At 48.4% G+C, this 22,543-nt stretch overlaps 1 long non-coding RNA gene across 1 annotated transcript; it reads left to right on the top strand.

Annotated features, from left to right (window-relative positions):
• Positions 1 to 1,116: 1,116 nt before the first annotated feature.
• LOC113914206 lies at positions 1,117 to 14,515 on the top strand. Its single transcript, XR_003517413.1, has 3 exons — positions 1,117 to 1,305; positions 13,719 to 13,828; positions 14,475 to 14,515. It is a non-coding gene; the product is annotated as an uncharacterized LOC113914206 (long non-coding RNA).
• Positions 14,516 to 22,543: the final 8,028 nt, after the last annotated feature.

Genomic DNA, 22,543 nt, shown 5'->3' on the forward strand with positions numbered 1-22,543 from the left:
CATTCAAGTAAAGTGTTGACACTAGTTTATGGCACATAATAACGGCTCAAAAAAAAGTTAGCCATGATGGTGCACTCATGGGAACATGCGCAGTTACTGTCTGACAGGCAGGCAGGATCAAGGAGGCAATGAAGAGGTGTGGTCAAGAGGGAGGGGAGAGGTGGACGTTGAGAAGGGGTGACCGTGGTTTCTAGCCTCTCTGAGCCTCAGCTTCCTCATTTGTAAAATGGGAATTACATAAGATAACACTTGCAAATCTTTTATCCAGTAGTATAAAATAAATATTCGCAATTGCATTTTTCAGATAAGGAAATTGGAGGCACAAAGAAGTTAGAAACTTGCCCAAGGTTACCAAGCTAATAAGTGGGAAAGCTGAGATGTGAGCCAAGGTCATCCGCCTTCATTGTAGAAAAAAGAATCTGTTTTTTTGTTTTTTTGTTTTTCATTATGGTCTGTTAACAGGATAACATCTGCCAACCAAGGGAATAAATTTATTCCTAAACCTAATTTTCAGTATATTTTTTCCCTCTTTTTGTGATAGATGAGCAGCCTTTAAAGTCCAGATGATCTAAAAATCCATTTGAGCTGACATCTATCTAGACATAAAAGATTCTTCTGGGGGCTAATGCCCATTAGTGGTTGATTAGGCTTAAGCTACAGCATACCCAATCCACAATTACCAAACTGGAAGGACATCCCGTTCAAACTCAGAGGTGTAAAAGTGCCAGCTGACACTGTTTATTTCAGGTGGTATGCAAGACCACAAAAGCAGAAAGGAGGGGTTGAGAAGCTCCCTGAGAATCCCTGAAGGTTGGTTTGACCTGGACTTAAAAAGTCAAGCTTGGGGGCCCGGTGATCCTGGCTTGACTCCCACCTCTGCCACCCCACGCTAGCTGTATCTCCCCAGGCAAATTCAACTTTGTTATTCAGCAACGCCCATTTGTGGTTAACACATCTATGTTAAGGGGCACTTCTACAAAATCAGCGATTCTCAAGTGAAGACTACCAACCACATGCTTAAAAAAACATTTAGGGTACTTGTTAAAATGCAGATTCCGTGCTTTCCCCCAGTTCTACTCATCTCATCCTCTGCCAGCAAGGCTGGGGAATGTGCGTTTCTGACAAGTCCTCCGGATGACTCCAGGCCGACCCGCTCAGCCTGTACCCCACATCCCAGGCAGGTGTGGGGACATGGAGCAGCCATAGAGGAACCTTCCTGAACCGTGACACTACAGATGTGTCGAGCAGCTTCGCCTTGAGCCTCAAAATCACGATCCCCTTGGAAGTGGCATCCTCAGGGGCTGTGTGAGTGCTGGGGGGGGGGGGTGACCTTGGTTCCGGACTTGCACTGGGGGAGGGAAGGGCTTTGTGGCAGAGAAGTCACTTCTCTGGCTTTTGTCCCTTCTATCGCATTAGACAAGCCGGCTTCAGGAAAGGAACGCGTTCTTCCGGGAGGGGGCCGTGTGGCCACACACCCAGCAGTCAGCCGTGACTCAGCTGCGGCAGGCTGCCCGCGCCCAGGCCTGGGGCTGCGCCGCACGGGGAACAAAGAGCCGCTCGAACGCGCCCTCCCGGGGCCGCGCCGCACCTGCCGGCCTGCCGCGGCCCCTGTCCCAGACGCCGCCTCGGCCGGCGGCTGTTGCGGGGCTGCTCCGGCCTTCCGCGGAGGCCAGCCGGCTCTCCCGGCCGCACCCCGTCCCCCGCCCTCCGAGTCGCCCCCTCCCAGCCCGAGAGGAGCCGGAGCCACCGCCCAGTCCCGAGCCTCGCGGCTCTGCGCCTGCGCGCGCTGCTCCCTGCGCCCCGCTCGTCCCGCGCCGGGCTCTAGGCGCCGGCGGGGACCCCCGCGGACTCACCCGAAGCGTTTTCCAGGCGTCCGGAGAGTCGGGGTTCCTGAGGAGTCCCCCTACCGCGCGTCTTTCCGCAGCTGGTGTGTGTCCAGCCGCACGCACCGGCGGGAAGGAAACCCAGATTGTCTTTGTCCGGGCAGCGGGTCTCCCCGGCCTCCCTGATGCTGGTCCCACCCCCGCGTGGCCCTGCTCTGGGAGGGAATGGCAGGTCGCTGGTGGCTTCTACCTTCCACAGCCTTTGGCTTTCCCTTTCCTCCTGCCAGTGGTTCTCAAAGGTTGCAGCCCCTTAGATTCACCTGGGGAGCTAAAAACGGACAAACCCCTGTGATGCCCAGGCTGTACCCACCCCGATGAAACCCGAACCGCGAGTGTGGGACCCCAGCGTTTTGCAAAGTTCCCCAGGTGATTCCAGTGCTCAGCCAGGGCTGCGGACGGCAGACCACGGACCCAGACCCGGGCTTCTCAAACTTTAATAGGCACTGAAATCACCTGGGATCTTGTTAAAATGCAGGTTTCAATTCAGTAGGTCTGGGGCGGGGCCTGAGAGCCTGCATTTCTAACAAGCTCCCTGGCGGTGCCGAGGCCGCCGGTCTGGGGGTACTTCTGGGCCTGCAAGACACTTCTGTAGACGCTCCTTGTCCCTTTACCTTTCTCTTGTGTTGTAATAGAGAAGATGCGGGCCGTGGAGCAGATAGGGGTTGGAATCCCAACTCTGCCACTCTCCAGCTTGGTGAAGTTGGAGCCTGGGTCTTTATGTGCGAAATGGGGGTGTGATAGTTACCTTGCAAGTTTCTGGCAAGCTTGACATGAGATGATGTCTGGAAGGCCCCTGGCACTCAGTGAGCTGTCAGTGAAGATCAGCTCTATGAGGATGGCTAAGTTCTCCATTGACCCTCATGGCAGAATCAGCCAGGAAATGATAAGTAGAGGGAAGGAACTTTCCAGGCTCCCTCTTTCCTGTTCTCTGCCCTCCCAGGAGGACTGCTGGGCTGAAGCCAAAACTCAAACTGTCCTGGGACATGGGTGGGGAGCAGAAGGGAGGGGGGCTGGGCTAGAGGGATGGAGTACATTGAGGGTCCACATGGGAGCCCTGAGGGGGGTTGTGGGTCCCTGGAAGGCCTGAGTCCCAGGGAGAACTGCTGGAAGCACTGAGGGTAGCAGGAAGAATGACCGGAGCAGGTGGTGAGAGTCACAGAGAGCAGGGGCCACCAAGGGTCAGGATCCCAGGAGACAGAGACACCGGGAAGGGGATGGAGCCAGGAGAGAAGATGACTATACCTGGGGAGCTTCCCCTCTCTGTCTCATTGCCCCTCAGAAATGGTGTAGCAGAGTTAAGTGTGCAGGCTTTCCCCAGAGGCTGACCAAGGCTGTAGCCTGTTGCTAGTCATGTGACCTTGGGCATGGTGACTTAAGCTCTCAGCCTCCGTCTCTTCATCTGTAAAATGGAGTTATAATCGCTAACTCAGAGAATTGTCATGAGAATAAGCAAGGCACTCCTGTAGAGCCCTCTGATCAGTGGCTGACACACGGCAAGCCCTCTGAGGGGGTTGGGTATTGTGATGTTTCCCATTGGACAGATGAGCAAACTGAGGCTTGCAGAGTAAAGTCACACCCAGGTCTGTGCTCCCCTCTTTCCATCACATAGGAAAAAATCACACAGGGGTTTTTTTTAAGCTCCCCAGATGATTCTAAGGGGCAGCAACCTTTGAGAACCACTGGTAGAAGGCAGGAGTGGGGAAGCTGAAGGCTGTGGAAGGTAGCAGCCACCAGCGACTTTCCATTTCCTCCCAAACCTCTTGAGTTCCCAGTAGATCAAACACCCTTTTTAAACCAACTTTATGACTTGGTAAAGGGCCCACCGTGTGTGCTTGTGGTGGATTCCAGCCCAAATATACTCCTGTGGTAGCCCAGCAAAGGGGTCAGAAATCAGAGGCTCTGGATGAAAGCCCGCTGCCTCCCTTGGGACTGGTGGTGGTGACCCCAGGCAGTGACATTGGCCTTGTCCTGAGATTTGTGAATGCTCTCTTAGGACCTGCCTGAGAGTGCAAGGCACATTTAGGATGTTCTCTTCACAGGACATTGAAAGACTGCACTTTCTTTTAAAGCACAGGGCTCTGATGTAGCTCCAATGGGTAGCTCAGTAGGCAGGATTTTTGAAAACAGGCTTTCTTCTCCACAGAGCCCATGGGCTTCAAGCATGCAAGGAACCCAGAGCTTAGAAGTGGGGTGCTCACGAACCTCTCTGAGCACTGCTAGCACCGTGTTCCCTGCATTATGCTGTGATCATTGCTTTCCACGGCCTTCTCCTCCCCTAGACAGTCAGCTTTGTGAAGGCAAGGGTTGTGTCCCACTCCACCTCGAGGTTCCGTCACCCAGCAAAATGCCTGCCACCTAATCAGTGCTTGCTAAGTGCTCATTACCAATGCAAGAATAACTGAGCTGTGGGAGCTGGGGCAGGCCCCTCACTTCTGTTTCCACCTGGGCCTCCACTGTTTCATGCATAAAATGGGGTTGGGGCTAAATTGGATCTCTTAGGCTCCCTCTGGCTCTAATAGTTGTTAATTTGAAATTATTTTTCATCTGGTCATAATCCACTTTATTTTTCCTCCCCAGGTACATATTCCTACATTGGACCTTGATTTTATGTTTTCTCCTTACTCAGTTGGGTGGATGAGCTTTATAAAGTGAGTGCAGATGCCCTGCTAGTTAAGGCCTGAAACTCCTTTATTTTCTCACTAAATTCTTCTTGGTGAGGCTGTCCATCTGTTCTTGTGAGAGGCACACTGGGCTGATCATTCTGGGCCAATGGAGGTAGTTTTCTCTTCCCCGATCGTCTTGGCAGCCTCTACAACATCTTTGGACACATCACTTCTGTGGCCTTGGTAGGGCAAACACCCCCGACCCCCTTTCCTTAGGCTGGGATTCTCTCTTGGCAAAGAGAACGCGCAGGCTGGCCCAGATCAGAGGCGCAATGTGGGCACTGGACCCAACTGGTCACACAGGCCCACAGAACATCATCCCCCACAGGATTAGATGAGCCCACATTTACCTGTTGGGGCTGAGTCGAAATAGAATGTAGATTCCAAAGGGAATCTTTTCCCTTCTGGGGAAGCTGCCAGGGTGAGATTTTCTATGATAGTGGCCTAACCCTTGGATCTCTGCCGCTGATAAGTCACCATGTGTGGTGCTGTCTGTAAAGATGACCATGCCCAGGCCATCCCTGTTTGCAGGTGCTGCTCTTGTCATCAAGAGGTAGAGTTAATTCCTTTCCCCCTTGAATCTGTGCAGGCACTGGGACTGGCTTTGACCAATGCGAAGAGACAGAAGGGATGCTGTTCTGGTTCTGGGCTGAGGCCTGGTGTTCTCTGAGCCTGAGCCACCTTGTTGAGTCCAGGCTATCCTGCTGGGCCAAGAGTCAGCCACCAGCCTCAAGGCCCTGAGGGTATCTGGTCGACCTGGCTGACACCACATGAACAGTCCTGAGACAGCACAGCTGAGCTCTGCCCAAAGTCCTGGCCCACAGAATTGGGAGCAATAAAATAGTTTTGTGGTTTAAGCTGTTCAGTTTTAGGGTGGTTTGTCACATAGCAATAGGTAACTGAAACATCATACTCTCTGGATCCTAATTTCTTCATGTGCAAAAGGGTGGGTCTGCTTTCCATCTTTGAGGCTAAGTCAGTGCTTCTATAACTAGTATCAGATTCTCTCTCCATAAATAAAGCTTTTGATATCTGGTCTCCAACAAGGGTTTGGAATCAGGAAAAGTGCCCCTGAGTCCTAGAGACCACCAGCACTGATGCAACTGACATTCATGAAGGAAAACAGAGGAATGTACCATCTGAGAGTGCTGGCTTTGGAGTGGGACTCCCTGGCTTTGAATTCCAGTTCTGCCACTTCCTGGCCATCCCATGTTGGACAACTTTCTTTCTCCAAGTCTCAGTCTCCTCATCTATAAAATGGGGATAAGGACAGTGCCTATTTATAGGATTAATGTGAGGATTAGCTAAAATATTGGCCATATATTGCTTATTCGCATGATGCCTGGAATGTTAAAGGTATCCAATAAATGGTAGCATTCCCTTTGTTGTTGACTCCTACAATGTTTTTGGTTTTCCTATCTGTCCATAGAGGGTGTGTATATTAACCAAAACATGATAACCTAACCTTGCCCCAGTCAATAAGAAAATGAAATTACACGTTACCAGGGGGCACTCATAGCACCGGTCTCTATTCTCTTTGTAGGTTCAAAGGGAATTCAAATGATTTCTTCTGTGTAAAAAACAAAACAAAACAAAACAGACTGCAGGAGAGGGGCAGAGGGAAAAAGCTGAATAATGATTTGCCTTCGTTTCTAAAAAGATATTTATGATTAGGGGAAGGATGGGTGAAAAGGAGTAAAAAATTAATGTGTCGCTTTGTCAAAATCAAGCGCAAGAAAACGGCACATTGGTTAGCACATTTTTAGAGAAAAACAACAGTGGAACAAGAGAAATCAAAACCTAACCTTCTACCATCTGCCACAGATGATTTTGTAGCTCTCTACCAGAATCTCATTAGCATCTGCTAAGAGGCTGATTGTGCCACCAGCAAAACAGTGGCGGAGAAAGGGCCACTCACCCACGTGGCCCAAGGTCTATCTGATCCTGCTCCGGCAGGGAGGTGGCCAGGCGGGAACCTGGACCTCGCTCCCCAATTCCCTCCTTCGTGCTCAGGAATTCCCTAGGCAGACAGAAGCTCCGTTTCAGCCGAGAGAGAGTTACCCTTTAAAACCGCGGCTCCAGGCAGCAGGAACAGGGAGGAGGAGTGATTGGCCTAGCGAAGACAAGAATAACACCAAAAACCCACATTTGCTTCTAGTTCTGGGCCTCCTGGGTCTACTCTCTCCTGGCTGTGTTTTCAAGTGCTGCATTTTCTGGAGCTTTTAAGACCTGGGCCTGCCAGATTGGAGGTGCAGGGAAAATGTACACCTCCACCCCTCCCCCAACCTTCCAACCCCTCATTCTTCCCACCTTGCTTCCCAAAGGAAAGCAAGATAATACAAGACTTGTTCTCAAGTGGCTTTCACCTACTCAGGAGCTGTGAAAAGAATTTAGAGCTGTGAGATGAAAATCTTGCAGGAGGAAAGGGGGCCAAGTCCAAATGATTCCCCCAGAGGTTTTAAGGAATTCAGATTTTTTTTTTTTTTGCCGTTTCTTTACATCTTCCTTTCTGAAGAAATGTGTGAGGCTGGAGCCTATATGTGAGTGTGTGTGTGTGTGTGTGTGTGTGTGTGTGTGTGTGTGTGTGTACACACACACACACACGCAAACATACATACATATATGTATGAATGAAATGAAAAATACCACCCAGTGATCTTCTCTTTCCGGGAAGACTGGACTCCATAAGATTCTGGAAATCTGCTAAATCGTTCAGGGACCCATAATTCAACTGGAACTTTTACTGGGGCCAGAACTGTAGAAACCCAAGGCCAAAGGGCTGCTTTGATTGCGCCCAGTAGGATTTCAATCCGGAGTCACCTGATTCCTTTGCCTCAGCCTCCTTGTCTAGAGATGTCTTAGGTCCTTAAGCTGTTTGGTGTCCTCTTGTCTCCAAACACTCTGCCCACAGGAGCTGAGGGCTCCCTTCTTATGGGGATCCCCCGAGGACTTCAGAATTCAGGGTAGGTCTACAGGGCAGGTGGTAAACTAAAAATAGACCACATACGCTCTAAGTCACAAGTCAGTTTGTTTGATGCCATAAGACCTTGGGCTGGAACTTTCAAACTTCTAGGTCCATCATTCGTGAAACTAAACAACAACACTGAATTACTTTCAGGAGAGTCTCAAGCAAGGCTGTGAAACTTAGCACTAGTGGCACATAACATGAATTAGTCCTTTATAGATTGTGAGGAATCCCAACTAGCTTAAGCAAACAGAGGGAATATATTGACTCCCATCACTGAGCCAGGGGCTCCGTAAAGAGGCAAAAGCTCTCTGTCTCTCTCCGGGTTTTGCTCTCTCCTAATGGCTGATGGGCGAAGGGAGGTATGTAGGCAGACAGTTCCATGCTTACATCATCAGTGCTCAGCATCCCCTGAGAAAAGAAGAGTTATCCTCCCAATATCTGTAAAGCCACAGGACACTTTTCTGGTCCGTACAGCTGGCAACCACTGAGGACAGGGCTGTGGGACCTACAAATTACATTGGGTGGGTGTTGGGATGGGAACACTAAGGAAGGGAGGGTGGCCATTACCAAGAGTAGGGGGCAAGGGACACTGTGCCCACACACAAAAACACAGGTGTTTGTCCCACGTGCATAGAATACATTCAACAGTCATTTGATTTTTCTCTTCTCTTGCCTTCAGTTTCAGCTTTTAGAGCCTAGGTGCTAATTGGAGGAATCCTGAGTCATGGTTCTGATGCATGTTTTCCCCCACTACCAAGCAATTCTCTGATTCTCAGCGGACCCTGAGTGGGTGCCTACAGCTCAGCTCAGTTCTGGCTCTGCCTGGAGATAGCATCAGATCCCACAGGTGAAGGGCTCACTCCCACAAAACTGCCCCCGCTTCAGATGTCACCTGCTAGTCCAGCTTGTCACCTGTGCTGCTCACTGGCTATAAATTGGGGGTTCCCACAAAGCCCTCTTCAGGTTTGATTAATTTGCTCCATTGGCTCACAGGACTCAGAGAAACATTTATGTACATTTACCAGTTTATTATAAAGGATATAAATAAACAGCCCGCTGAGAGGTCTACAGGGTGAGGTCTGGAAGGGTCCGGAGCATGGGAGCTTCTGTCCCCATGGAACTGGGGTGCACCACCCTCCTGGCACATGGACGTGTTTACCAACCAAAAACTCATCAAGTCCTGCTATTCAAGAGCTTGTATAGAGTTTAATCTGCTGTCGCCCACACCCCACCCCCTCCTTCCCAGAGGTGGTGGGTGGTGCTGAAAGTTCTAATCCCTGGGCCTTGCTGGTGACCATCCCCCTCCTGAGGAAATGTCGCAGCCCCAAGCTCAGTCACCTCATTAGCATAAACTCAGGTACACTCCAGAGGGGCCCACTATGAATGACAAAAGATATTCCTGTCACTCAGGAAATTCCAAGAGTTTTAAGATCTTTGTGCCAGGAACTGAGGACAAAGACCAAATAGATTTATTGCACCAAACATGGTTAGCAAGAGCAAATGTCCCCAAGAGCAGAATAGAAGGCCTTAAGCAGGGCTCTGGCATATACTTCTGTACATTTTGGGGGCTCAGGAGTCACTGTGACCTCTGCCTGCAGCCCTGCCCTCGCCTAGTTACTGACCTGATCCCCAAGTGACACAGCTCCCTTGCACAAGGGAGAGGACCCAAGTTCATCTGCGTCCTGGGACCTATTGTCAGAACAAATATAAACGAGTTCTGCCGGAGGCCGACCTACCCTCCTCAGTCCCGGCCTGACACCTTCCTGGCCGTGGCCTCCGGAGCCAGCTCGCCTGGCCATGCAGATTCGGAACTTTCTACCCGCTCTCGCCCCTGAGGCCTGCCTGAGCTTAGCCTAGAGCTCGTGGAATGGTGCAAACTAACAGCACTACGTGCCAACCGTTGTTCTAAGCACTTTCGTTATATTCATTTATCTGGTACTCACACTGCCCTGGGTGGTATGTATAGTTATGGTTGTCCCTCCCATATAGATGAGGTAACAGGCACCGAGAGGCTAAATAATTCCCTTTAGGTCACATGGCATCCAAGTAGCAGAACTGAGAAACCTCAGGCGTGGGTAAGTATGCAGAGGCTGAAATAAGACCGGCTTTGTCATACCTTGTGACCTTGGGCAATTTGCTTAGCTTCTCTGAGCCTCAGTTTCCTCATGGTAAAATGGAACTTGAAATTCTCAGTATATTCCAAGACTTTTCCTCAGTCTCCTTCTTGGCCTGTACGCTCCCCCTAGGTGCTCCCATTCAGACTTGGACCGTTAAACGTCATCTACGTGCTGATGATTCTCAAAGTTAGATCTTCAGGCTAGCGATTTCCCCTGAACTCCTGCCCCTTGAACATTTCCACTTGAATTTTTGCATCTCACAGTTAGCAAAATGGACCCTTGCTTTTCCTCACCAAATTCCTTTTTCCCCCAGTCCTCCTGGTCTCAGTGCCTGGTACCACCATCTACCCAGCTGCTCAGGCTAAGAACCTAGAATCTAAATTGTATTCGTCTTTTTGCTCACCCTGTAACCAATCTTACATTACGTCCTATTGGCTCAACCTCCAAAATATATCCTGAATTCTGGTCATTTTCATGGTTTCCACGGTCACAGATGGAGTTTCAGCCCAGAGTCTCTGCCTGGATCCCACGGCCTTCTAATGAATCTCCCTTAGTCTATCCCTGTGAATTCGATCATTTTCCTGTCTCTGCTTAAAACCCGTCCGTGACTTCCCACTACCGCAGGATGAAAATCTAGACTCATTTCCATGATCTACCCAGTCCTACTTAACCTGGCCCCTGCTTCCTCCTCCAGACCCTTCTGCCTGCTCTTTCCTTTTGGTTCTGTGGCAGCAGGTTGCTCATCCATTTTGGTCACTTGCTACATTTCCAGGGCCTAGAACAATGCCTGCAGCATAACAGAAGCTTAGTATATATTTACTTGTTGGATGAGTGAATGGACTGCATGGGGGCCTGATAGGCCTTCTCTCTCTCCTTCAAAACCCACCACACTTTTTCCTGTCCCAGGGCAGTTGTATTTGCTGTTTCTTCTGCTTCTAGCACTCTTCCCCAAGCTCTGCATGGCCACCCCTCCCCATCTTTCAGACGTTGACTGAGATCCAGCTCCTGAAAGAGACTTTCCCGGATACTGCCCCAGAAGCAGCTCTTACTCCCAAGGGCTCCATCACGTTACCCTATTTTTCAAGCACCTGAAGTTACCTTCTTTATTTCGGTCATATTGCCTGACTCTACCCGCCCCCCCCCACCCCGCACGACCCCCAGAATGAGTCTCAATGACAGGGACCTTGTCTGTGTACTCATTGTTATATCCTGGCACCTAGAACAGTGCTTGGCACATAGTAGGTGCTCAATAAGCACTCGTGAACTCACCGATGAACACTTAACATTATGAGGAATAAACATATCAAAACCACCTCTTTGGAGAGCTGGAAGTTTCTAATAAAGCGAAGCAGCCACTTAGAAGGACCAGCAATCCTACCCCTAGATATATATACAAGAGAAACAAGTACCTACATCCAGAAATTGCCTTGGACAAAAATGTTCATAGCAGCCTTATTCATCAGTCAAAACCCGGAAATAACCCGAATGTCCATCAATAAGGGAACTGACAAATTGTGGTCTATTTATATAATGGAATAAGAAGGGCTTGACATGGCTGAATCTCACAGACTACGTGTTGATCAAAAGAAGCCACACACAAAAAGGACATACTGTGTGATTCTATTTATACGAAACTCAAGAATAGAGAGAACTAATCCTGACTGTGCCCGGTGACCCCTTTCCAGGGTGACTCGTGGGCTGAGCGGTGCACACAGCCTTTGTACTAGGCGGAAGTGAGACAAGCCAGTTCGGAGGGGAAGGATTTGCATTAACACACAGTGGAGGGGTCAATGCGGAGACTGTGGGCGGAAAGAATGTGGATGGCCTGGGTAATTTTGGAAAGCTATGTGCAAGGCTGCCCTGGCCCACAAGGGTCTGTGGTGCAGCTGGAAAAACACAGAACTTTCAAAGAACACCAAAGAGGATGCTGTGGCTTCATGAGGGAATCAGATCTCAAAATGTAAAGCACACGATGAATGTGATCCTGCCGGAGGCCATCGCTGTGGCAGGCAGGTGGGAGGGACCTGCGAGGCTGGCGGGAGGGGAGCAGCAATCTTTTTCCTGTTCCCTGGGCCCTTGCCTCCAGGGCTGCACAGGTGAAGGTGTTCCTCCATCTAGTGGTGGAGCAAAGCCCCGTTGGGGGGTCCCTTTCACTTCATCTGAAACTATGCAAAGCAGGAACAAAACAGGAAGAGAATGGTTTTGTAATACACAACTACTTAATACGTAGTTAGGGATCTACTTAATAACCAAGAAATCAAGCTTTCCTTTATAAGAACAACCCCCAGAGGCAGTGCACACACTGGCAGAGACCCTCCCTCCTCACCCGCCAACCCCCCCCGCCCCGCCCACATCCACCTTGCAGCCACTTCCCCATCGTCCATCCATCTGTCCCATTGCAGCAATGCCTTCAGCGGGTTGGGAAACACAGCCATCAAAATGAACGGCTCAGTGTGTCACCAGAAACTTCTGAAACCTGAAGGAGAGCCGAATTCAGAAAATGTGACAGGCAGGGCCACGGAGATAAACCACAAGCCTCCGGAACTCTTGGGGATGCAGATAGGCGCTGCCCAGGGCTGTTTGATTATGTTGGTAATTATATTAATTATGCACAGGTATTTACTGCGGTGTCTCTCCTCAAATACACTTTGCCCAAACTGATTAAAAAATTCTCCACTTTCTGGAAGGCTGGGAATGTGTTTTCTTGTTCTCAATGATGTCCAGTTTAGAAAAGGGAATTTGGTGAGAGCTACTCAGAACAAGTGCATTAAGCACAAGTGAGGATCCCATGTGTCCTTGCAATCATCTGTCAGCTCAAAAACACGTGCCTTCCCACGAGAGCTCCTCAACCCGAAGACAAGCAAGTAGAGGAGATGAGAGGTCAAAAGTTGGAGGCAATGGAAAGTTGGATTTCAGTTTGAATCAAAATTCTGCGTAGTCAGTACGCACGGGTCACAGCATTGTGAGGAGATTATCCTGGAGTGAGTTCAAGAGCGTAACCTATGAGCTCAGCATCTGTGGGCGTGACAAGGAGTTGATGAATAAGCGGTTGGGGGAACGAAGAACCTGCCATCCCGAACAGACAGCCAAGACACAAGCCAGGCACCATCCCAGCCAAGCAATAACCTGTCACTTGCAGTGGCTCAGAGACCTGAAGGAAAGACCCCACCAAGCCCAGATCTTATCCATTAGGGAAAATGGCTGAAGCAAAACACGCTGACAATTAATTGTATCAACCAAGATGAAGTGTGACTAGTTCTATGTAATAAGATGAGATGTATGGATTTTCCCTGCTCTGTCCTCTTAGACCTCTGAGGGAATTGCTCTGTCTCATCCTAAGTGTTTCTGGTGTGTTGTCCATCAAGATTCCTGGTCACTGGGGTGGCCCTCACCAACGGTGATCAGAATAAGAAGGGCAAGCAGGAGACAGACCCAAGCAGGACAAATCCATTGACATGCAGATGCTGAAAGAAAGAAGCTTGGTTAATGACTTATTTTTCCTATTGAGATTATTATGGGAGGGTAGACATCTGAGGCGGTGGTGGGAAGAGCTCTCTATAGAATGGGCCCAGGCAGAGAGAAGCAAAGATGAGAGTCCAATGAAGAGAGGTCTACACAGCGGTTCTCAGCCTGGGCTGCACACTGGAATCACCTGAGGAGCTTGACACCTGCTGAGGTCTGGGGCCAGCCCCAGGGATCTGTATTGAATTGGTCTGGGTGTAGCCTGGGCCTCGAGACTTTTAAAAACTCTCTGGGTGATAACTTAGGGGCAGCCAAAGGCTATCTAGAAGCACCACATCCCATCCTTGAGGCCTTGATTCAACAGCTCTTCCTGAGTCTGTAACCCATTTCATGCCCTCTGCTGTCGATAACTTTTCTTTTTAGCTTAATTTAGTTGGAATTGAATTTTTGTCATTAGTGGCCAAAAGAGATCTAAGCAGAAAACTAAAAAGACTAATCATAGCTAACACCTATTCAGCATCAGTGACATGCTAGGCAGTATGAAATGCTTTTCTTCTGTTAACTCATTTAATTTAATCCCTAGGTTCCCAGAGTTAGAAAAACCATGATTATCCCTATTTTACAGAGAAGGAGAAGAAACTTCAAATGATGAAGTGACTTGCCTAAATTTTCCCAGCCTATAAAAGCAGAGCTGGAATGTGAACCCAGAAACTTCCGTAACCACCACACTTCAAGGTAAGGCCAAGAAAGGAGGCACTTTCTCTGCACAAAGCCCAGAAACGGGGTCTCCAAACAACCAGAATATGAATACTTTTTAAAAAATATTTATTTATTTATTTATTTATTTATTTATTTATTTATCTATTTATTTGAGAGACAGACAGAGAGAGAAAGAGAGCTGGAGCAGGGGGGAGCAGCAGAGGGAGAAGCAGACTCTCCGCTGAGCCGGAGCCCTACTGGGCTCATGGGGCTCATGGGGCTTGATCCCAGGACCTGGAAATCATGACCTGAGCTGAAGGCAGAGGCTTAACCATCTGAGCCACCCAGGCACCCCAAGAATATGCATACTTTTATCAGGAAGGAGCTTTTGGTTGTCCTAACCGAAAACCCCAGCTGCACTGGCTTGCACAATTACTTACCATATCAAAGGAATGGAGCCAGAGCAGTTCCGGGCTTGGCATTCTGGGGCTCATGTTAGGTCATTGTCACCGGGGACCCCACTTCACTCCACCTTTCCGCTCTACTCTGTGCACCGGCCTCTTCCTCAGGCCGGCTCTCCTCAAACTAGCCTGTGGTTGCCGTCCCTCAGACAGCATGTCTTCGTAGGGAGATCCCAGGCAGAGAGATCTACTGTTGATGCCCTCGTGTCTCTTTTTATCAGGTAGAAACACCTTGTGCCAAAGGCCTCCTGTAGGATTCCTCTCGAGCTTCATCCCAGGAAAGAGGGATGGGAGCATCAGGGTTTGCTTGGATCTGTGGTTCTCAGCTGGGGTGCTGAAGCCTTGCAAAGGAGCAGAGCACATTTTCAGTGGGCACAGTGATTCTGACCATTCGCGCCTGGAGATGTAAAGGCCAGAGCTGGTGAACGCCCCACGGCGCATGGGATAGTCCATTCTTATGAGCTGCATGATTTTCGAGCATCTCATTGAACATTCCCATAGGTGAAGACACTGTTCAAAATGATCTGAGCTAAAACTACTTCTCTTTTATCTGTAAACCCAAAGCATTTAAAAAAAATACATTGTATTTTCCAGGAAAACCACTACTGAGTACCTCAAGGGAATACCCTGCTTTGTTTTGTTCAGGACTTTTGGAAAAGTCATTTACCATCGTAGAAAATCACATGAGCAATGCCCCCACCAGTCACAGAAGCTGAGTGTCCCCTACAGCAAAGCTGTCCGGGCCTGCCTTGCTGGCTTCCTGATTCACAAGGCTTCTGGGTATGGACCCTCGCACCTGGAACGTTCTTATTTATTTCTTCCAAGCACTTGCATGTTGAAATAAACCCTATTTTATTTTGTTATTTTCCTTTTAAATTCTACTTTGCATCTTAGTCCATTCCGGCGGTTGCTTATCAACAAGAGAAATTGATTTCTTCCAGTTCTGGAGGCTAGAAATCCAAGATCGGGGGGCAGCATGATCAGGTTCTGAGGAGGGCAGAGGGTCATTTTGCCTTTGTATCCTTACATGGCAGTGAGAGAGAGTGAACTCTCTGGGGTGTCTTTTATAAGGGCACTAACCCCATCCCCCAGGGCTCCACCTTCATGACCCAATCACCTCCCAAAGGCCCCACCTGGTAACACCATCACGTTGGGGGTTAAGATTTCAACATCTGAATTTTGGGGGACACATTTAGTTCATAGCACTTTATAATAGGGTTATTGAATTTTTTGAAATTATATGTATAGATTCTATTATCTATAAATATCATTTCCACGTAGGAAAGGGGAAGTTATAAAAATATTTGCCATAAAAAGAGGCCATTGGATCCAACAGAATAGGAGCCGCTCTTGAGAGATTCACCTGTGGGGCTGAGAATGGGACTCACAGCCCTGCCGCAGGGCCTGGGCAGAGGAGGCTGGTGTCGGGACAAAGTCGGGGTCCTTCGGGAAGGAAGGAAGAAGCGGGCCTGGGCGGCAGAGCAGGAAGGACGCTGTTGGCGCCAGGCGGCTCGCAGTGGCCCGGGGTTGGCAGCGATATTCTGCGCAGTGGGGAGAGGACGTTGTTGTGGAAGAAGATCCGCATCCTTGGCTCCACCTGGCCTGGGTCCAACACCACTGACCAAACCACTTGCCCTGCCTTGGACTGCAGTGTCACCCAGCAACCTTCTGATGACAAATGTGGCCTCCTGGCTGCTTCCATACTGGGAAGAATTGGCTGGGGGCGGGGAGGAAGAGGGGAAGGTATTCCCCGGGCTGGCGACTAGGATTCTGGTCCCTGCAAAGAAGCACCTTCAGTTGTGACAGATACACCGACCTTCCGGTCAACACATCATCTCCTGTGAATTTGGTTAAATCAGTCCAGGGCCTCGGAACGGACTGATTCTAGGTGTCCTGACAAAGTGGAGTTCTGGAACTGGCAAAGCAGGGGTGGGGTGGGGGGAGACCACTGCCAGGCACTGTCACCTCCTGGGCCCCTTCTGGGTAACCCGTGGCTTCCCAGCTATTGCTGGCTGTGCACCCTGTGGGCTAATGCAATGTCATACAAGGCCCATGGGCAGAGCCAATTAAAAGCTCTTTCCCTTGGCGGCTGGGAATGGGAGGCCCAGAGACAGCTACCCACCTTCCCACAAGTCCCTCTCTGTGGTGGGGGCTCCCCTGAATATATGCGGGCTTCTGACAGCTTTTGTCCACTCTCTGAGTCTCAGGGTACAATCTCTGCCTCAGACACCCCCCACCATTTCCTCCCTGGGAACCAACCCCGTAGAAGCTCCTACTGGGGGCCTGGGTCCCCGTTGCCCTCCCCCAGCGGTGCACGCAGAGAAGACCTGTTATATTCACTGAAGAGATAGGAAGGCCGAGGGGTTTGTGTCCTGCTGTGGCCATGACTTCCAGCTTAGGTTCCTTCCAAATCATTCTGCTTTTGCATCTTAAAAGTGAGGGATGTCAACCAGCCCAGGTGAAGCCACAGTTAAATGGGCAGAGCATTTAAAACAACAAGCACTGGGCGCCTGGGTGGCTCAGTTGGTTAAGCGACTGCCTTTGGCTCAGGCCATGATCCTGGAGTACCTGGATCGAGTCCCGCGTCGGGCTCCCTGCTCAGCAGGGAGTCTGCTTCTCCCTCTGACCCTCCCCCCTCTCATGTGCTCTCTCTCTCAAATAAATAAATAAAAATCTTTTAAAAAATAAATACATAAATAAAACAACAAGCACCAAAATAGGAAAACCCATCAAAATATTAAAAGCATTAAAAATTTCATAAAACCAAGTCATAGGTACATAAGGCCGCCAGCTTTCCACCCTTTATGACAAAAGACATGGGTGTTTTCTTTCCATTCCTAAAGGGTGCAGGGTTCAGCATCCCTGCATGGAGGACTCCAGAAAACCAGGACTCTTAAGCTCAGAGATGGTTTATGTTTCCCACAAACCCAAGGGCCTAGGACCACTCCAGCTACAGAAGATGCGTGGTAGCGGCACCTGCGTGGCTCAGTCGTTAAGTGTCTGCCTTTGGCTCAGGTCATGATCCCAGAGTCCTGGGATCGAGCCCCGCATCGGGCTCCCTGCTCTGCAGGAAGACTGCTTCTCCCTCCCCCACTCCCCCTGCTTGTGTTCCCTCTCTCGCTGTGTCTCTCTCTGTCAAATAAATAAATAAAATCTTAAAAAAAAAAAAAAGAAGAAGAAGAAGAAGAAGATGCATGGTAGCCACAGGCCCAGGGGTGGTGGCAGTACCGAAAATGGAGATGTGGTCCTAGCTCCCAGGGGCTACAGCAGCCACGATTGTAAGTCCTGGAGGTGTGGCTGAGGGGGCTCAGGACCAGGGCAGTGCCTTCCCTCAGCCTCATGAGCAGCTGAGGCATAGAGACCGTGGTACTTGCTCATGACCATCCATTTGACAAACATTTATTATTTTCTATTCTATGTCAAGCTCTGTTCCAAGTGCTCAAGATGGGTGGGGCTGACATCAAAATGGGATGGGATGGACCTCAGCAAGTACCTCTTCTAGATGCAGTATTTTTTTCTTTATGCTTTTCTATATACAAAAGGGGCTTGTTGCTTTTAAAAATTAGGGAAAAGGCTATTAAAGTAAGTTATTAGAAACTGTTTTGTAATAAATGTCCATGGAGAAAGTAAAAATGTAGAAAGGAAATACCAGGTAATTTCACATCTGCAGTAACAGTGGACTTTGGACTCCGAAGAGGCCTTAGGAGGTGTGGTCAGAAAATCAACACCAGATGGTTCGAGAGAGTTGATTCTGTGCTGTTACTGTCCGAGAAATCCGAGGAGGCAGGCACTGTGTCCATTTGGCCACCATCTTATCTTGGCCTATAGTACACAGCCTGTTATGTAGTAGGCACTCAACATATTACTGAACAAATAGTTGTTGGGCAAATCTTCATGGATATGGTGACCTGGTCACCTGCGCCTTGAGAGATGTCTTTGCTTATTGCCACTGTTCCACTTGCCTTCATTTCTCCCTTGGCAGCATTGAGTAACTTTTAGGTGCCCTCTGACCCACTCCTAACTTCTCATCACATTCGCCAGATGTCCTTGCATTTTCATTTTTCCCACAACGGTCCTTGATTTAATTTTGTCCTCATTTCATTTATACCTGCTCTTCCCTCATCCTTTTCTGCTATAAAAGACCATGTCTTGTTGTGTCCTCACAAAGATGCAAAATGGTCTTCTAAAATCCACAGATAATACTCTGGTTTCTTTTCAGATCGCATCAATCTTTCGCCTTTTACTAAAATCCACAGATAGCACAAACATCCAATTTAACCAGCAATTTCAAATCCTCCTCCACTGATTTTTTTTTTTTTTTCATTAGAGGTGCCAAGTAGCAAGGCTCAGCCCACCTTCTGGGGCTGGATATAACAAAATGTGAACTCATCAGAAGGCAAGTAGGTGGGCACAAGAAGAACAATGAGAAGTTGGGGATTGTTGGCCTTTCTGAAATAGAAAATCAGCCACGCTTTCTCGCTCTGTTGGCTTTATTTAGAAGAATCACAATATCAGTACTGTTGGTTTCAACTGGGGGCTGCCAGGCTGAATTCTTAGAAAGGCCAGCACACTATTCGCCACTAGACTCAGCTCCCGGACAGAGCACGTAAAATGGGTCTTTAGTGACTATAGGCAGGAAGAAATGATGGAGCAGGAGCTCACCTCCCAGAGCAGAGGCCCTTGTCATTTGCCTCAAGCTTTAAACTCTACCAGTTTGAGCTTCTGCTATGACACAGACCCAACCGAGGCTGCAACCGCCAGCATTTTAGACTTCCTGAGACCCGGCTCTTGCTAAAGGCCTTCCTACGGCCTCTCATTTGCTTGCCATTCAAGGCTGCACATTATCTAACAGAATCAGACCTTACTTCTCACTGTTCTCCAAATCACATGCATCAACCTCTGCCCAGATTTACACACTGGTGCTGGAACATGTCTGCACTTCTCACCATTTTGCCTTTTCTCCTGTCATTCCTTAAACCCCCAAATGTAGGTATTTTTCAAGGTCTAGCCTTTCCATGGAAGCTTCCCTCTTTCCCCCAGCTCAAAGTGATCAGCACTGTATTCGTATGTCTCTTATGACACTTACCACATTTTGCTTTCATTATATCACAGTAGCTTATGTTCCCTATGACTTTAATGTTCTCAGAAATGTGGATCGTGACCCACAAGTGAGCTTTGAAATCCCTTTAGTGGGTCATGACCTGAATTTTTTAAAAATTAAATAGAAAAAATAGAACATTTTAGAGTACATTACACATAAACATATTTCTCACTTTGGTTCACAATCAAAAAGCTAGAAAGTCACTGCCTCACATAGTAATGATGTTTTCAGCTTCTATGTAACAGAAGGCCTTGATTCAACCAGCTTAAATAACAAAGGATTTGTTATCTTATAAGATGAGAAGTCTAAAAGTGGAGGCAGCTCTGGGTTGGTTTACTATCAACTTATCAACATCAAGAACCCAGCTTTTTGCCATCTCTGTCATCCTTCTGGCTACCTTCCCTCATGTTTGCAAGATGGCTGCAGGAGTTCCTTGCATCATAAAAACATCCAGCATTCAAAAAAAGCAGTGACTTATTCTTTGGATCTCTTTTTATCAGGAAAGAGATCTTTCCCAGAACTCCCCACCCCCACCAACTCCCAGCAGAACTCCTTTCATTTCTCATTGAAATAAGCAGAAATAAAATGAATGATATGCCCCACCAGGAGTGGCAAGGAAAACCAAAATCAGTTTAGATGAGGGTAAGGGCACCTTTCGTGAGCACTTATCTGGTCAGGAAGAAGGGGGAGATTGATGGCTCTGATGTGGGCAAGGAAAAGTATTGGCCAGCTCCCGACAAAGTGCAAGGGGGTAGGACCAGAGTCTCTCTTCATATGCTCTGCAACGTGTACCACGGAGCCAGTCTAGACAGTTACCTCAATTTTCAGTGATAAATTAAATCAATCACTTTGCCTCAAAGTATAAATATTCATGGGATACATAGGTCAAATATCCAATCTGACATACTGGAGGAATTCTGCAGACATGATTTGCCAATCTATAACTCACCAGAGGCGAGGATTTTCTTCTGTTTTAATTTTTCTATTGAATTTTTAAACGCGAAGGGCTAGCTTAGCAACACTGTACATTGTAATACCATTTAAATAATAAAATAACATATTTGTCACAATGCAGATGGCAAGTGAAGATCCCACAGATGGAAATGTGGCTCCTAAGAGGAGATGGTAAATGTGTGGCGGTGGGTGTGGAGAGATGGCTGTATGGGGCTAGAGAGACATTACGTCATCCCAGATATGGGCTTTTTTTGGGAACCTGGCAGGATTACTGCTGAATCATTCAGCTAGGCAAATTATTGGCATGTTAGTTGGACAAAGGTCCCTGTGATTAAGCCCTAGTACCACCACAGTCCTTGGCATCTTTCTGTTTCTGTGGCCATATAAGGCCAGACTTGAAAGCAGGCATACTAATCATATCAGCAAGAGTCAGGGGCTTTACAGTATGGAGCCAGCACTATTTCTCCTCTCTTCCTCTACACAACACCCGCACGCAAACGCACACACACGCACACACCCCTTATCAGAGAAACCACAGGTTCGGAAAAACTTAAACTGCAGAAAACCTTTTGCCTCTGAGATTCCCAGAATCCTTCTCTTTGCTGCTGGTACACACGCAAGATCCTCCTACCTGTCCAGTAGGGAAAACGAGCCTTGTGAATGTCTTGAAATTCCCTGAAAGATGGCCTTGGTTCTGGAGTCACAGGGCAAAACTCTTCTCACCTGCTAGACCACAGGATGCTGCAGGTGAACCTGGTTGTCCTCGTGGGGCAGGAGACTTGCCTCTACTCTTGCCTCTGCTGCTAATTTATGACCTCGTTGTAAGGCTGTGTTGGGTCTGCGGGTCTTGGGCACGGTCCCAGCTCTGCCAGAGCTTGCGTGAAGTTCCACGTTTAGTTTCAGGAGCCTCATTTTAAGAAAGTCCTTGGCCAACCAGATGGTGTGCTTGCTGCCAGAACACAAGGTGTCCAGAGACTACCGGGAAATGATCCAGAAACAATACAGTGGTAGTCACTACCACCGTGTGGGGCTTTTACATACATTTCCACACTTGGTTTAGTTTCTCTATCAACCTAAGCTATTTACACACATTTTAAAGAGATTCTAGAGACCACAGACCAGAGAGATTGACGTTGGTGCCCAGGAACATTCATAAATGGGTTATTTAACAGATGACTGGGGAACTTGGAAAAGGAAGTGGCAATTACAGAGGGCCCATGGCCTCACCCTCATTTCCTTTCTGCAGCGTGACCCATAATTGATAATAAGAGCTAAAACATATTGAGTGCTTCCTATCTGCCTGGCATTATGCTAAGTGTTCCGACGCATTTAAGCTTCTCAAAAACCACGTGCTGGGTGCTATTATTATTTCATTTTACCGATGAGGAAACTAAGCCTTAGGGAGAGAAGTAATTTTTCTCTGTTGGTGGCTGTTCCCTGTCTTCCCTCTTGCGCCTCAAAAGGTTCTCTCATTCCCACTCTTGAGGATTCACTCAGATGCTCCCAGCAAGGCTTTCCCTGCCCACCTGTCACCTGAAGTAGTTCCCAGCCACCAGCAGGTCCTCTGTAACACTCCCCGCGCCTTGCTCATTTCCTCCTAAGAACATCATAGAGTCTTGTTTACTTACAGATTTGTTTGTTTATTGTCCGTCTCTACCATTCAGATATAAGCTTGTGAGGCAGGGACGCTGCCCCTCCCAGTTGCCCTGTGGCAACGTCGAGCGCGGTGCCTGCAATATAATAGGTACTCAATACAAATTTGAATGAATGAATGAGTGGCATGTGTGAATGAATGAGTTTAATTAGTCAGTGGGATTTGGACATGAGTTCATCTAATGCCAGAGACCGAGTTTGCGGCCCCTGCTCACGTGTTTACTCACTCATCCTCTTAATACCCATTCATTAAATTATCAACAGGTGCCAGGCACTGGGTGGGTGCTGGAGAATCAAAATGAGTAAGACACAGCCTCTGCCCGTGAAAATCTCACATATAAAGGGTGGTGGTGATAGTTTGGAGGGGTGACGAAGTGGGGTTATAAGAAAGCACAAATAAAAATATAATTTGACATGTCTTATAATAGAGTTAAGTACAAAATGACACAGCAAGAAAAAGAAGAGACTACCTAAACGCCCCTGCCAAAGTTGGAAGACCTCTGCCGAGCAGGTGACTTTGAGCCTATCCTTGAAAGAGGACTCTGGACTATGGGGGAGAGAAAATGTGTGCAGAAGCCAGGA

The sequence above is a fragment of the Zalophus californianus genome, chromosome 4, assembly GCF_009762305.2.
Source record: "Zalophus californianus isolate mZalCal1 chromosome 4, mZalCal1.pri.v2, whole genome shotgun sequence".
NCBI lineage: Eukaryota > Metazoa > Chordata > Mammalia > Carnivora > Otariidae > Zalophus > Zalophus californianus.